Below are 18041 nucleotides of genomic sequence, written 5' to 3'. Positions count from 1 at the left end.
TGGCTACGACTCGCGAAAATTCAGTACGATGCTCGGATGACGCCACGATTCTCTCACATGTTACAAGGTTTCACAATGTAACATTGTGCAGATGTAACTATTGACGTATTTAGATGACAAGGTTGCATTAATTGATGTTTGATTAACTGATGAGCTATGCTTAGGTCTCAAATTTGTCCTGTACTGCGTTATGTTACACCTGATCATTGCGTACTGCAAATACGTTCCTTTTTATTCTTTATGGCTTCATATGCTGTTCTTGAAAGTGCCTCTTACCTGCTGTGATCTCGCACGAGATTGGCGGTATTGTTAAATAAATAAACAAAAAAATTAAATGTAGTGGAAATGATGATTGTTGTCATAATCAGTCACTCAAGTCGTTCGAGCACTTCAGCTTAAACGCCGCCCCAATCAAGCCCTTATCTGATAGCCTTGAACTAAAATATATGCTAAACATTTCAACTCCCTTATGGGTGCATAAAGGCTGGTTTTTTTGTGCCATGGCTAACACCCTCGCCATTCAGGCGTAGGACTGAATAGTTAATGAGGACAAATAGAGTTTTCTCTTTTGGCGACTTCTTGTGGCGAATAAACTTGATATAGCTGCGACAGAGGACATCACAACAGTAGGAAATAAACTTTAACAGTTATTGCGGTTAAATTTTCGTGTAAGATATTTAAGTGGGTATCAGGTGATCAAAATTATTACACAGCTTGAACTGTGGCTTCTCTGACCGCAGCTGTAGCTTGAGCTTGCTGTAGTGTACGATAAAATCCTGAAGTGTACGAATGGAAGTCACTGGACGAGCCATCCTCCTTAAGGATGTAATATATATATATATATATATATATATATATATATATATATATATATATATATATATATATATTATTTGTGCGGCACTCTAAAAGACGCAATTCATTCCCCCATAAGCTTCAGGAGGGCGACCATAAACCGTGCATTACGCCAACAGGAGCATGTAAATCCTCGATGTTTCATCTTGCATACGGGCAAAGAACAACGCAAACAAAACAGCAAACCATCCCTGCCACTCGTTGCACCGACCACCCTTCGATCAGCGGTTCATTTTTAGGTGCCGCTTTCTCCTTTATTTTGTCCCTGTTTGCATTTTCAAGGTACGTACGGCATTTCTTCCCAACAGATATGTCCAGATGGAGAGATATTCGGATGCAGTTTGTTTACGTGGTCTCTTAAGAAGGTGATTCTACTCACAAAACAACAACCCCATTTTGTCTCCCCTTTACGTCTTTCGGGCACTGCGGCGCAAAATGAATTGCTTGGGGGAGCAAGTCCCTTCCTGTTTCTGATCCAGAGCTCAGTATCGAATTTCAAGTAGGCGCATTCCGCATCCCCTACAGTGCGTGCTTTCCGGTTTGTTTAGAAACAAATCCCGCGGTGGTATTCGGATACAAAACTGATGGGTTTTCCTGTTCGCACTTTTATTCTTTATCTGGTGCGCGAGTGACTCATGATATATTGTGTAGAGGCTACACAGTTGGTCCTTGAACAATGATGCGAAATTGCGCTGCGTGGCTGGAAGCAGCGGAAAAAGTGTAGGATTAACTCCCACAAGGACGACGGGTGAAGCGCTTCACCCCGTCTGTTATTTGGGTCTGTCCTATGAAATTGCGCTTTGTTTTGATCTATGCAGCGCAGCTTCATTTTTATTGATCATGTCGGTCGTGTGTCTCGACGTTGTTAGAGTGGCACCACAAGAGCCCCTAGTAGCAGTAAAACGTGCGTCATAGACCAATATGCTGTGCGGGGGTTACATTTTTTATAAGTTGGTATTGTGCATTTGTATGATATATATTTTTTTAATCTCAAGCTTCCCAGTAACAAGATTAGCGTATACCTGAAAACGGAAATACGGAAACAATGCGTTTGTATGATAAAAGTTCTGGCTGCAGAAAGTGCCAGCTTTCAAGACTGAACGTATTATAATAGAACATTATCAGATAGGGGATGGAATTTAATATTTCAGTGTTTTGTAGAATGATAAAGACTCGCCATTGCAAATGTGAGAACATTTCCTGGGGAAGTCATGTTCTGAATCTCCCGCCTGCATATTTTGCTTGACGATATAGCGCGCGAATGGAGCGAGTCACCTCTTTGCTTTAAGAGTTGTGTAAAATATTGTAAAATCAATATTTGTTTTGAAAACATATATACGCTATACAGGAAAGGGAAAGGAAGGAGCAGGCTGGCAACTGCCTCCGGAAGGGGCTCAACGCCTGCCTACTCTTCAGAAAGGAGGTGACAGCAGCATAAAAAATTCAGAGCCCTTACACTACCGTGAAGGTGGAAGCCAGACTATGGTGGGTCTGCTGTAGTGAATATCGGCGGCTCTTAACTGACGTTTGGCCTCAATATCGCACTCCCTCAACTCGGGGCCCGCGGCTCTTCGCTGACGTTTCGCCTGGGCTTCGGAAGCCCTCACGCTAGAATCAGACGACAAGCTTCGCTTACCCCCATTTTCTCGACAGGGGAAGGGCTGGTGATTTCGTCTCTTTGGGTCCAACGTGTGACAATGGTAGTTCAAGGCCGCGTTACAGGTTGCATTAGGGCACGTCGTCAGTTGCCTATGAATTGCTTATGCAATCGCTCTTACCCCCGTAAACGCGGCCTCCCCATCACGACGACAGAAGAGAAGTGCAATTCTACGCTGGAATTATTAGCGGCAACGCAGAAAGCTGTGGAAGCAGACGACGACGACGAACGCGGGAGCAGTGGCACGAGCGCGTGGTGAGCACGAGCACGAGTGCAAACTTCACTCTCTCCCAGCTCGGCGATGCTGTGCACGACAACGAGACCAACCTAGCAAGCCTTGAACAGCTCCGCTGTAAAAATTCAGTGCCATTCCACTCTGTGAAGGTGGACGACCAGCGAAGCTGTGTATGTGGTAATTGACGTTGCTGCGGTGAAACGTTTCAAGTTTGCGGGATCGGGGACGCATGAACGGTTCGCATTTCTTTCCGCCTATAGCGGTCCTGGCGGGCAGCACGCTTACGTACGCTTGGCGTCCACGGCCCGCTGACCGACGGTGGTCTCCTTCCGCCGCCGCCGCGTCCATTCCCTTTTCTGTCCACGCCGTCGTTCTTGGTAGGCACACTGTTCTACTAAAGTGTACTATCTGTTCTTATGGGTCTAATATCTGATGCGGGTTGTATTTGGACCCAAGATATTAAACTTATTTTTGCAAGTTGGCGGAGTGCTTGAAGACTGCTTCCCCTCCGCCGTGGGTCGGCCCGGTATTGTACTATCTGCGGGATCGGCCCACGGGGAATATTTCTCTGTCGACGCGACTCGATAGACGGACGCAAAAAATTTAAGAACATAGCCGTATACAGCTTCGTTGTAAAATGGAAGCTAGGAAGAAGGGGAGGGAAAAGGAAAGAAAGAGAAAGCTGACAAATCTTAAAAAAGAATTTAGCAGAACACACACAGTACATGTCACACAGTAGCTAGGGCCGTTCACTAAAAAAGGAAGCAAGAATGACGCAACCCTATTCGAAGCATAATGACGCCATCAAAGCCTGGAAGTTGTTCAACCACATAAAACTAACAGTTCTATGGAAAAAAAAAAGTTACGCCAGGACCATACAAATGAGCAGTGGGATGTTCTTGGCAACCGCCCGTCTTTATATTTTGATTTGTTCGTGCTGTTAAGACTTTCATCTGAAAATATACGCCAGATCTGAACACAATATTCTAATACTCAATCCCAGTGAGCTGTAGCTTTCATGCTACAGCTCGAAAACACGACAATGGCAGTCTCGCTCTTGGCTCAGAGTTCGTTCTTGCATGCTATTCCACGATGTTTGTTCTTGCTGCACACCTTCTGCATTTCGTTTTGTTGCAACATGTTTCCATACAAACGCAACTTTCTTTGTTTCATGCATAGCAGACAGTAGGAAGCGTACACAGTATTCACATCGCGGAACATAATAAGCAACCTCCGTGAATAAACACAAAGGCAATGACATTTGTGCGTCTCTCCAGGCCAATGGGAAGAACAATGCGTGCGAGGCTCCGAGAAGGAGCCATAGACGGTCATAGTGGACAGCTTAATTGGCAGTGATGCGCGGAGCGCTCTTTGCGGTCCGTCAGGCCCACCTCATGTGTGTGTGTGCGCGCGCGCGCGTGTGTGTGCATGTCATAGACGACTGCGCGGGCAAACTCACGCATGCGTTTCCAACAGCAAAGAGCCGGGGTAGCCGACCGCGTGCTTGTGCCGTCTCTTCCTCGTGGGCACCTAGATTCAGAGAATCGATAGGAAATGGCGATACGTCTGCTGACAAGAACAATCAAGGAAGCTCACTGCGACTGAAAGTCTGATCACTCTGGAGATTAGGGGACTCGTTTTTTTTTTTTTTTTGACCATGTGGTCGCCTGCAAACGCAAATGCACAGGGTAAGATTTGAATGAGGACGTTGTCGATTGGAGTTCGGAAAAGACGAGCTTGATTTGCGACGAGATAAGCGTTTTCCTCCGGTCTTGTTTGATTGCTATAGAGTGTAGCTGGTACGTTGATAGGAGCTTAAGGCAACATGTTCTTTTATTTGTTTTCGGTAAGCGTGACGCAGAGTTAATGGCCACTATATAAGGCGGCCGACAATGTGTACAGGCCGTGTACGGTGTGAAAAACGTCATTGCGTGCTCAGGGAACGATTCTATAGTTGACATTTTCGCACTTTCTCGGTTATTTATACGTGTCATCTGGGCTCGTTAATGTAGGTAGCTGCAGTTACGAATAAATTGTGTGATAACGTGACATGCAAAATGCTTCTTAACACCTAAGGTGGTGAGGCAAAGAAATAATAATAAAAACTGATTTGGGTGACAAGAAGCTGATGCGGCATGTAGGGCCTAACAAATTTCGGACACTGGACATTCGAAGAATGTTTGCGGACGTCCACGACACTGTATGAACAGACGACGCCCTTAACAAATTAATATTGAGGATTCTGGCATAAAAAACCGACACAACTTATCAGTCGCTCACATGAACATCCTTGCGCATACAGTCCACCAAAGACTTTACGTATAACCTAATGATTATACCACCCCTTCCTTGCAAGAAAAGCTTTAGATTTACTGAAGACAGCTGCGGATGCACGTCCATTTAGTCGGCATTGTGTGAATAATATTAGTCTCGTGGTATTCGTCATTGCCACATTGGGCGTTGTAAGCTATGATAGGTGCCGTAATGTAACGCTCGAGATTAATTTCGACTACATGGATGGAAATCCGTGTAGCCTTTTCTCCTTGTCCGCCCTGACACAACAGACCGACGTATAGACGTACTTGCTGACATACTGCTTGATTGCTGTATATCCCGCAAGATACACACTACGAAAAATAACACCTTCGAGGGTGGATTGGATGTCGGGACAGCCTTTTTGCACTCGGACTTTAACTGAAAATTTCGAAAATGGATGCACCCGTTAGCACAACAGTCTTAGTGCCCCCTTTCGTTAATTTCAAGTTGATATAAGAATGTTTTGTGCGAAACATACACTTTACAGAATTTAAGTGTGCGCGGACACTTAAACATTCCAAGCGATTAAAAAGCCGTACGGGTTTATTTCCCAGTGTTTCGTGCCAAGTCATTGCTCGAGCACGTCATATGGTCACAGTATAGGCTATGGATGTCATCCTGCTACTTCATGTATGTGTCGTCCCCAATGGTGAAGTGAAGAGACCGACCTGTTTCTTTTATTTCCTATTCTGCCTTTCGCTTTTTACCACCTTGACCCCAGCAGGGGCATTCAATGAAGTTTTGTCTCTCTCTCTCTCTCTGGGTACGTGCCCGAATAGACAAGCAGAACAGGCGGCAAAAAATAAAAAAGTGTCAAAAAACAAGAAGGAGCAGTTTGCTTCTTCTACCGCAACCCGGACGTCAACCGTGACAGTAGCTGTTGTCTAGCCAACGATGACGAGGTGACGTCGTCTTTCGCCATCTTGAGATACATGGGAACTAAGTGCGAAAAGATGCGACGAGATGCTGAGGCAAAAGTCACAAAAACTAAAGGTCACCTACTGTCTTCCTGCACCCAGAGAATCAAATTAGCCGTTGGGAAGCTTTACATGATCGTGGAAAGCAGTGACGTCTCCAATGGCTCGGTATAAATGGCAACATCGATATCAACGAGAATGAGGATCCATGCATTGCGGCTCTGGCTCGAGTTTCTCGCTGTGTCGGTTGGCATCTACGCGAAGGTGCAAGTCAAAGCGGGCAAGAGTGCACCATCCCACGATACGTCTCGAGTGGGGGCCCATTGAGAAACGAAGGGTTACTGTCACCCTGAACAAGCGGGACAACGTGACATACAAAAGGGTCAACTACTCGGTTGTGCGGGCCAGTGCAATGACCATGCACTATAATACACAAGTTACAGGGTCGTAATTACAAGCTGGTAATGTATACGACTACGACAAGAAGCCCCTACTACGCCTCCTATACATGACAATTTCTATCGAGGGCTTATACCTCACCAACCCGAGAAGCAACTTCGTGTTCAAACATCGAAGCGGTGCCACTGACCAACTCTACGAGGTGAGACGGTCTTACCAAATAAATGAAAACTGATTACGTGGCTCGGCCAAGCCATGGACAATATGGAGTGAGCAGCTCAACAGCGAGACGTGTCCATGCTCTCGTTCAACGTATACAGGCTTCATGCTCACGCTCCCGATATCGAAGCTGATTATGTGATCAGTATCGTGAGAAAGCCCGTCGTATCAGTCCATCGGCAACCGTAAATCAAGTCAAAGACTTCCTCGCCTCGCGCTTAGTTCAGCATGCACCCGGGGCAATGATCCCTGGCTACGTTAAGACGACGCCGTTGGTCTTTAGAGGAGACTTGAACGTGGACCTGCAACAACCGTAAAGCAGGTGGTTACCCAACTTCCCGCAAGGCGTCTTCGTATCGTCAGCTACGGAAAGCTTTGCTTCACACGGATTTTCACATAAGCGTGAGATCCACCATTTTTTAAATTGCGCTCTATGGAAACAACGCTCAGAAAGGCTTGGCTGTGTGCTTGTGTGTTCACAAGGAAGTGATCTCGGTGACGAAACGTTATTGTGATAGCACACCAAGTTGAGTTTGTGCCTTGATATTCTTACGTACACATCTGAATTTATTTTTTTGCCATTTTGGCCCACGCAAGCTAACTTTGAACAAGCTGAAGCATCATGTTAGAAACTTACTAAACAAGTATACAAGTAAAGAAAAAACATGTTTGTGTTGCGATATAAATTAGCAAAAATTCTTATTTTCGTGCATTTATTTATTTATTTATTTATTTATTTATTTATTTATTTATTTATTTATTTATTTATTTATTTATTTATTTATTTATTTATTTATTAAGCATAATTTGAGGGCCCGAAAGTACTATAGAATGGAGTGGTATAATATACATAAAATATGCAGTGAGACACTACAAAAAATCCTAACGCATCTTGTAGGCGATCTTGAATTTTTCGGTGTCAGTGATGGCGAAGATGGAGGCGGGAATGTATTTTTCTTTGGCACTGGTTCTTGCCACGAAATAGTCATGATACAGATTAGTACAAGATAAATTTGTTTTTTGCCTCTTTAAATTATGGGTGTGCTGAAATGAGCTAGTTTTACAGCGAGTATACTAAGTGCACTGCTGCTAACACTAGATTGCATTGTGCTCACACTGACATGATAAAGTAAATGGCATCGCACATACATTGTTGTATACATGAAAATATACAATACACCGGATTTCATTTCAAATATTACGTGCTCCCTCCAATTCTGACCCGCATCGGACCATTATTCACTACCCGACCGGCAGCCTTCGAAACTTCTTTTGAGCACGTATGTAGTGCGGAAACTATCAACGGTGGACGCGAAATAGACGTATACGAGTGACAACCAGGAATGCACCGGCGGTTATACTGGCCTCACAATCCAAACAATCGAATCGCGTATTTCTTCGCGCGCAGAAGCGTGTGTCTCGGGGGAAACTGGACCGTGACGAGGTCTATCCACAACCGCGGACTCGGACCGAGCTAAGGAACGGCCCGCTGCTTTCTCCGAGAATGCGACGCCACCGCGCACGCGGGGTATACCGCGACAGGGATTGTCGTGTGTGATTACGACGGCCATTTTGCACGTCTTGTTCGCACGAGCGGCGAGGAAGAACGGCCGGACCGAGTCTCTCTCCTGCAAGTACGCAGCAAAAGGCACTCGAGTAGATGCCTGGCACCTCGGCAAAGCCTGCTATTTAGCTGCCGTCGCGGATTCGCTGCCGCCCCGAGTCCGGCAACTCAAGCGCGATCCCGACTCTCGCCGCGTTGCATGACGGCAGAGCGGCGGCGTCAGCAGAGCGGCGGAACGGAGTCATTAGAGCGAGGCCATGGCTGCTGCTGCACCAGGCAGGGTGGCGGTGGTGGTGGTGGGGGGGGCTCGCACACTCGCAAGCGTAGCGAAAAGAAGAAGGAAATAAAAAAGCGCGCGGATGGCTCTCGCGTTTTGATTGGTGGTCACGCCGCGACGGTCTCCGGTCCTTCCGCCAATGAGGCCCGCCGGGGCCTACTAAACAATGCCGCTATCAAAAGTGGCCTCGCCATCTTGGCCAAGCGGGGCGCACTGGAGCGCATCCTTCGCGCATTCAGGCCCCACCCCACCCCACCCCGCCGCCGCCGCCACCACGCCGTGACGAGAATGAACGCGCGCGCTCCTCTACAGCCCGCTGCTGCTGCCTCGCATACAGAGTCGTATATGTACGTGGCCCGAGCTGTAAACGTGCGGCGCCACTCCGGCGCCAGCTTGGCCCGTGAAGAACGTCGCTGAGCCGTGCTCTTGACACTGGATTAGCTGATATAAAGCAACTGGTGGACGACTAAGAAAGAGACGCCCGTTGGCGTAGCGTTTGTTTGGCTGCAGTAATTCCACGCATGAAGGCGATTTGGTCGGACACTGACATGCAAACCTAACAACGCCTCTTCAATGGCTATGCGGTATACGTAACCTGACCAATTATTTTAGCGACGTTTCTCTGCTGAGAATAACGGGAAGCGTTGGAAGACAGTTAACCTGGCCATGTAAGTGGCGTTTGATTATAGATGACATGATTTTTTTTACACGGTTACAGGCATTCTAGGGGGTGCAGGTGAATTGGCTTATAGCTGGCTGTTCACGCTTACTCAAAAGCGAACAATTAATTTTGAACAGGCAGTGAATTCCTTATATCCAGCTTGCTTGGATGAAAAGTTAGTGATCTCTGGGCACTCGCACATTTCGAGAAACGCTCGAGGGCACAATTAGTAGACGGAATATAATGGTAGTTTCGAAACTCTTGCATATGCATGCGGTTGGCGCATTCACGGTTCCCCTCAAGCACCCATAAAGAACCTTCAACACTTCTTATACCGGTTGCTTCGTGTCGTGCGAGCCTTACATGGATTTTCTCCTTTGTTTATGTCTCGGCTCTTGGTGTCACATACGCGTTTGTGTATGCAGAATAACGGTCTGTAAATAACTGTCTTTGGCCCGTTCTCACAGTGAACAATTTTGGCAGCGAAGGCGCTGGCCATGCAGTCACCGAACAGTTCTAATTCAGCCATACTCGGACTGCCTTGAATGGTTAATCGCTTATTGTATCGCGTGTCATATCTAAGTCACCTAGATATCGACTGTCGGTATCTCGTGGGTATGCGCTTAGCGCCCACCATCATTAAGAATACCCATACGGAAGCATACTGCTCAGTGATGACACCTATGCTTGTTTCGACGGACTTAATTTCAAAAGACTGAGGGAACTAATTCGCCCCACGGTTAGCACCGATGTAGATATGCGTTTTTACGTTGATCTTGCCCCCTTTATGCATATTATCTCGATCACCGTTCCCTCTAATGCGTCCCTGACAAAGCAAAATCAGGTGCGGACATATCGTCAATTACGCGTACACACTCCCCATTCAAACCACGTTGATGTATACGCGGTTTATGCGCGCTGTACTGCGCAACCGCAACAGCCCAGCAGGGAGGCCCGAGTGATATAGGGACGCTCTTGAAAGCACCATATCGTGCCTTGATTAAGGAACATCTGCTCGCTCCTTTTGAAAGGGAGAGATGCGCCGCGTGGGGCTTGGGCGATGGGTGAGCGGAGTCTTCATTATGCCGGCCCTTGTGGTTCTCCCCGCATCCCCATTCATAGCTCCATAGCAGCAGCGCTCCATTCAGCTCTGTATACCAAACGGCATTAGCGTCAAGATCGCTCTATGGCAAACACAAGCGAAGCGACCTTCATTGTTATGAGGCACATACTCGTCGCTAGAGGGGCCTTTGTTTTCAAATGCACCGTCCGGCCCTTTTAAAGACAGCCTCGGTTCGCAGTATCCGGACCTTTCTTCTTTCGCTGCCACTCTGACTGTTTATACTATATACGTGTGCGTGCGTCCTCCAAGCATGCGGACTGCGTTTGTCGGTTCTTGTCGCTTGTTGCATTAAAAACGGACGCACTTAAAGGGAAAAAAGGCTGACAATGGAGGGCTCACTCTCGTGAAAGCTGGAAGCCGTGTGTATACATCCACACCTGCGCTGGACGCTCGCGCGGGCTTACCAATTGGACGCTATATTCAATTCAATTCGTTTTATTTACAGTAAGTATACTGGAGGGACTCCTATAAGCAAAAATGCTGACAGAGCAGCTTGACGAAGGATCGCGGTTTATATATAAATGGACCAAGTCTCAGGCTCCGTATACGAATATACAGATGGTTGATATAGATATACGCATAACTGCCGTTTTGTTCCAGCTTCCTATATTATCGGTTCATGTAGATATATTAGATTGAGGGCGACAAGCTTTTTCCCTCTTTTTGACGGAAGAAAGAATTAAAACTCGGTGAATTGAAGCATTTCTTTGAAGACACATACATACTGAAGCACAAACATCTCTTACGCATCACTTTACAAATGTAATCTGCAATTTTGGAAGGTGCTCGCTTATGCCGAACGCAACATTAGATGTCGTCATCAAAATTTCGTATACTGGGCGGTGTAACTACCTTTCATGTCTTTATATATGATCCATTGTAGTTCGGACTATATCGGGGGGTGCACTCTCCTTGGCTTCATTCACACTTTATGTTCCGAACTTGCAATTGACGTTTCTCATTATTGTATATTGTTATTTTAACATTACTATTATGTGGAAAGGAATAACTGTCACCATTACAAGATAAATAAATGTCTTTCGATTATTTTCGTTTCGTTTAATAAGTATAAACAATTCAGTAAGTGAACAGAACATAGAATGAATAAAATACTGGCGCTCCAGGCTTTTTACGCGTTGTCCAGGACGAGTGGCCGAGAACATAAAACTGGGAGTTCGCACAGGCAAATTACGTCAGCTGCACCCAAGAGGGAAGTACACACATAGTACATGACTGTTGTCACTGAAGCGGGCATCAGTCCTTCACTAAAGCACGTTCACAACTGAAGAATGCCTTTGTGTTACCTACACATTACTCGCACTTGCCATATGCCATGCTGTAAGCATCGCCTCGGTTGGTATTATACTATCTACATGGGATCCTCACTGCCTCAATCTTCGTACTGAACACGAGTTTTCTTCATTGGCTGGTAACAATGGTTCACTAACAATGTTCACATCAACAAATAGAAGTCCTTTCTCTTTAGATCCTCCTAGAGGCGGGGCGCGTTTTCGTCAAACTGTGCGGAATTATAAGCAGTTTGCAAGGCCAGAAACACAATGGATGCGATCGCATTCAATATAGGGGCGCAAGGAAAAGGTATAGAGATAAACGACTACTAAGCATCAAAAAGTCCTTTGGCTTGAACGTATTACTACATTGTTTGGAAAGCTAGTTGCATCGTATCTGTTTTGTTCTCTAGTAAATTTTACATGAGAACATCGGAATCACCATAGCTTCCACTTGCGACAGATTCGCATTTCCACAAATGCGGGAGAGAGAAGAGAAAATGAAGACCAATTTAACACTCAGTGGTGTATTTATTTTATTTTTCTACTGTATATATACACACGGCATCTTGTTGTATATACACGGAATTTTATCGCATCATATACAACCAAAGCTACACAGCTACACCTGCCCATATTGCAACGTGCCAGACACCCTGGCACACCTTCTACTGCAATGCAAGCACGTCCGAGCAAGCATCACAGTGACACAACCAGTAGCAGCAGACGCAGACCCAAACCTCCTCACTGAAACGTGGGAGGCTGCGATCTCCAAGCCGGACCTGGTCGACCAGCGCCAACTCATCGCGTGGGCCCGGCGGGCGGTGCAGGTCAGAGGGTTCCTGAAATAAGGGACCCTCCCACCTCGAGTGACAAGACACTGTTTCAATAGAGGTTTATTCATGTCATGTCATGTTGTTAAAAGAATTTTATGTTTGTTTATGATGAGAAAGTGCAACGTTTTTCGGGAGTGCTCTTACTTGCGTGTTCTTTGCCTCCGTATAGATTCTCCTGTATTGCCACAGATTGCTGTTCTTGAGCATACAGTTTGTAGCTCAGTTAACAAACCAGAACTCCAGCAATTGCTTTGAAAGAAGCTGAAAGTTCGCCAAGTTTATTCGCATTCAACTGGAGCCGAATTCACCAAGCTTTCGTTCGTAAGTTCTCTTTGCCCATTGGCCAGTGCAAACCGAGGGGTGCAAACCGAGAGGCGCCAACGAGCCAGCTGCGGAAGAAGACGACGACGACGCTCGAGCCAATGCTGATGATGATAGTCTTTTTGCGTACACGCACGCCACCGAAATCTGTGCCTTATATATAACAAGCGTCGCTTGAAAAAGTGCTACTAAGTTCTAGCGCTATTAAAGTGTGGCGAAAAGAAGGACAACGCACAGCGCTCCGCCTGTTAATGACCCAAGGATATACAAAAAACCTCTGATCAACTCACTCAAACTTAGTTCAAGGAAAAGATGGTGCTGTATTCACAAAACGAAGCCGCTTCTCCTCTTGTTTGCACCGCGACCACCTATTCACATACAGAAAAAGAAAAGAGATAAAGCATTGTTTTTGCACTACATTAGACAAAAGAAAACACTATTTTATTTTTATTGTTTCCCCAAGTCTATATATCTATAGGCCCTCTCGAAATTCGTGTTATCATTTAGTTGCCTAATGCTTCGTTTTGAATGTTTGCCTTTACCCCCTTTTGGTATATTGTTGGGTGCAGTCTTCAACCAATCCGGCGTGGCCAATCCCCTTTGTGGGTACGAGCGATGCTTTGAGGTAACAACAACAACAACAACAACAACAACAACAACAACAACAACAACAACAACAACAACAACAACAACAACAACAACAACAACAACAACAACAACAACAACAACAACAACAACAACAACAACAACAACAACAACAACAACAACAACAACAACAACAACAACAACAACAACAACAACAACAACAACAACAACAACAACGACGACGACGACGACGACGACGACGACAACAACAACAACAACCCTCATAAATGGCTCAGGTTCGATGGGCTTGCTCACTTTGTCCGCGAATAATCTGGTTTACCTAGAGCTGCACATTGTGTCTTGTGCGCAATAGGTACATATACTGTATATTTTTTTCGTACTTGATATGAGTGAATAAACTTTATTGTAGAATAAATTATTGAGCTGGCCTCATGTGAGGCTTAACTTGCTAATACATATGTGTTAACATCGTGTTGTACATTGGTTGGTCGGATTAGGTATCCCCTTCGAGAATTCTCTGCACGTAGCATTCCTACAAGGTGTAAACGTGTTTGTTTCTTTTTCTTATTTTGTTCTTTTTTTTCTGTATCTGGAAAGCAGAGGGACCGTCGCATAGTATAACGTAACTATTACACAGGAGGTACTACCCGTGCGTGAAACAATACACAGTGGTATTCACTTGATCCGCGCACTACATAACCACACGTTTACTTTTAACCATGTCCTGCATGCATAATAATTGTTTACTTCCGCTTGAAGATGGGGAAGCGTGTGTATCCTGTGTCACCGTCTGCAGTTGTCGGTTTTATCAGTCCGAATCTCACTGCACAACTCCATTTTCTTTTTCTTTCAGAAGCATCATATATTTTCGAAAGACTATAACTGAGATAAAAATTTCATATACCTGCACTATCGAACAGCAAGACGGTTTCGCCTGTACCGCAGGCACATCCATCTGCAAAAATGACATTGCGACAAAAAAGAAAAGCAATCGAGGAGCCGAAGTAACTTCCTCTAAAAGCACATCGAGCTGGGGTACGCAAAGCGAGCGAAATTTAGAAAAAAAAAAAAAAAAGTAGCGGCGTTAGCGACACAGGCTGCGCCGCCGAAATCGAAGCGCCAACGGCAAACAGACGACCAATGAGATAGAACTAGGAGGAACACTGCGGCTTTCCTGTTGACAGCAGTTGGCATAGAAACGACACACGAGTGATCCATATCGCAAACTAAGGGGCGGCGGCGAGGCGAAGTTAACGGGCCGCGGGAACCGCCTGTCACGTGATTACGAAGTCGCGCGGCCAATAGGGACGTGGTACAGGGCGGAGGGGAACGGGGCGAGTCTCTCTCGGTGTGGCGTCATCAAATAGACGCCGCAGCCGTCTGCTCTCTGCTTCACTGGTGCAGACGACGCAGGCTGTCACCCCAACGACCCCAGTACATACATACACTCTCTTCATCGTTTTAAGTATAGCGATGCAGGTATACGCACGGCTCCAGGAGCGTATTGTGGGCACGTATAATATACCTGTACAAAGCTACGTGTCCAGACGATCCACGTATAGGTGCTGTGTGGGTTCGTATCGAATATGACCCACATTTGAGGGCACGCAAGTTAATCCCCAACCATGCAGTAAGGTGCAGTAGAGGTGCAGTAGAGGTGCCTGTACGGGGTTCAAGAACTTCAAGTGAAATGGGTACATGCGAGAACAGTGTGCATAAAGAAATGAGAATGCGCCCGGGAACTAGAAATGTTCATCTTCTCTTCTCGACCACAAAGAGTTATGAGAATTTTAATTGAGTACGTAAATGTTACCGCTTATTATTATCGCTGAAACGTTGTCTGTCAAAGGATTGCGTACTGCTTCAACAATGTAGAATGTAGAATAATATTCCCTATAGCCAAGAGCTATAGGGAAGATCATATAGGTAGAGAAAAATGAATTAAGGAACAAAATGTATTGATTAACGAACTTCAAAGCAAATCGAAACTTTGCTGACCATGTACGACGTACACATTGCGCATGGTATTCCTTGAAAAAAAAAAAAAAGATGGAACGATCGCCAATGAGTCGGTAAATGCCAAAGCACGCATTCGCTGTAGATGCTGATTTGTGACGAGACACCCGTGTGTGAATAGAAAAATCAGAAGCCGCTTATGTTGCAGGTTGAAAGACACAATCTCAGTCTCGCCATAGTCACTGAACCCGTGGTTTTAAAAACGCAAGGACGATGTTATTGGCCGTTTGTGTGTAGTTGAGGGCGTGTCTCTCATCTGGCTGACAGTATTAATTATATGTTTACTATGTAATTTAATGGTTTTACCATAGGTGCATACGTATATGATATAGTCACACGTGACCAGTAGAGCTTGCGCAAGCAGTACCTTCGCTGGTATATCATGAAGCATTGAATATTAGGGGAAAAAGACAACAGCAAATTTTTTCTTTATTCCTACAATGCCCAAACACGAGCTCAGACCAAGAGAAATTAAGCAATTTGTTTACCTTTAGAGCTGGCCTTGGAGAGTACATTTCTGCAAAAAGAAAATGAAGGTTCGTTAAGTTATAACTTCATTAGTATTGTACTTTAATAATAAATTAATTATTAGTTGGTCTGCTGAGCAATTCGTCACTAAAGTTCTGGTCCCACAATGTGTTAAACTTCCTGGGCTTAAATCAGAATATTGATGCATCAAAACAGCGTATTATACAATTATATATTACGCTGGGTATTATAGGGTTATGTCAGGCATAATCGTAATACAACTCTGCAAAAGAATGCGACTAAAAAAAAATAAAGACCCAAGAATACTGTATTTCTCACTATCCAAGCTCGCGGATATCGAGTGACATGAGCGTTGTTTATCATCGGACGGTTCGCTCTGATCTGATCGCACAGTCGCATACCACATCACACTTCCCAGTTATGCTTGATGCCTGATGTATGTTCTCATTAATTCTTTTTATTTTTGTCCATCTTTCATTTCCAGAATGCAGTACCCTATACGCAATATTATGGCACACTTTTGTGGTCGGCAACAAACCAAGTATTAAAGTGCCGCGTGTAAAATATCGGGGCTTCTACACGTTTCTTTTTTCTTCCTTGCTGTGAGGTAGCCTGAATGTCTGGCATGGGTAAAGCTATCTTTTTTTTTTCTCTCCTACCCAGTTGCGGTGCGGTATGCAGTACGGAACCATTAAGCGCAAAAGACGCAACATTCCCTCCGAGCCCCGCATCGCACACTGACTGGGCAGAGTGCAACGTGAGTTCTCAATCCACCCTGATTAAGTGTTTTCATCGTAACATAGCTGGCGCTTAAAAGCTGCAAGTTTCTCCATCACCAAGTGTTGTGATGAAGGTTCTCTACTACCCTCAAAGCTTCTCGTTTGTGTGCGTCATTTTTGCCATGCATTGGCAGTTTGTGCGTTAGCCTCCGCTAATAATTAGTCCAACATTAAGATTTGCTCTTGCGAACAATAGTAGCGTAAAGTTTTTTTTTTTTTGCAAATATGGGCTTACCGCAGCTTTAATGTCAGCTGCCGTTCCCATGGCGCATAAATTGTGCAACTCGTCAACATCTTCAGCAAGTCACGTTGCTTCTTTTGGGGACAGATGGCAATTCGCAGAAAAATGACGCTTTGTCGCGTGAAAAGTTGTGCCGGATCTCTTATCCGTCCACCCCCGCTTATTTTTCTTTTTCTTTCCATCTTGAAAAGTGACTTCACCGTGTATGCTGGAACACTGACTGCTTGACGTGTGGTTGGCGGACTGCACAATGACTCCAAGGATTCATTTCGATTTACGTCATCCTCTCATTCATGCAACAAGTTAATGTTGAGCAGTGGCCTGGGACATATTTGTAGCCAACTTTTTCAATATTATAGTAAATAAATAGGCTCAATCAACGAAGCAGTCAATTTAAAAAAAAAGTGGGAGAAAGTCATGGAAGAGATGTATAAATAAAACCGCTTGAGTAGCCCCGTTTACTCGCACAATATAAAGAACACCGGGCTGTTGCCGCGCACCCAGTTTATTGTTTTGTGTATGTCTTTGGTATAAAGCGTCTTCATTACTCTGTTGTTTGTTTGAGTATTGGACTTGAGACCTGTGTTGTACACGTTCCTCTAAAACAGGAGCGAACTCGTTCCTTCCCAATCTTGAAACGAGTTCCCGTTACAAGTTCCTTTAATGCGAAAGGAACGCGTTCTAGTTACACTTAGAACATTGGAACGTGTCATTACATTAACGTTACATTTAATTTTTTTCAAATTAAATTATAGTGTCGGATAATACTGAGGCAAAGCAAAGTGTGCAATTTAAAATTCACATCGAACTACGCATGTTTTACGAATTTCAACATCGCCGGCAGCAGATTATCTGGAAATAAAAAGAATCCAAAGAAAGGCTCCTAGACGAACTTTTTCAGGGAGCACCAGCATACTCCAGACATGTCTAACTGCAACTTTGGTGCTCGTCTATTACAAGTGCAACACATATGGCACTTTCCACTAAGGTCTTCAAATGCGCAGTCAGGATACTGCGTTTCAGATGTGCAAATAGAAAGTTACTCATATGCCCCAATATAATTAAATTTGTTGCACAAGAAACCGCATCGAAAGGAACAATACATAGGCGTTTAATGAATGCTGATTCAATATTGCAGTACGCGCGGAAAAAAATGTCCATAATACATATTCGCAACTTAGTGAAGTCCCTTGTTTGAACTCAGCAAGAGTTGTATCTCGATGTTGGTGTCTGACAGACGC

At 45.0% G+C, this 18041-nt stretch overlaps 1 non-coding gene across 1 annotated transcript; it reads left to right on the top strand.

Annotated features, from left to right (window-relative positions):
* Positions 1-3117: 3117 nt before the first annotated feature.
* Positions 3118-3307, top strand: LOC119443286 (U2 spliceosomal RNA). The gene has a single exon (XR_005190233.1). It is a non-coding gene; the product is annotated as a U2 spliceosomal RNA (small nuclear RNA).
* The last annotated feature ends 14734 nt before the right edge of the window (positions 3308-18041 follow it).

This window comes from Dermacentor silvarum, chromosome 2, assembly GCF_013339745.2.
Source record: "Dermacentor silvarum isolate Dsil-2018 chromosome 2, BIME_Dsil_1.4, whole genome shotgun sequence".
Lineage (NCBI taxonomy): Eukaryota > Metazoa > Arthropoda > Arachnida > Ixodida > Ixodidae > Dermacentor > Dermacentor silvarum.
The sequence above is the reverse complement of the archived record's forward strand: the minus strand, read 5'-3'. Positions and strand labels throughout refer to the sequence as shown.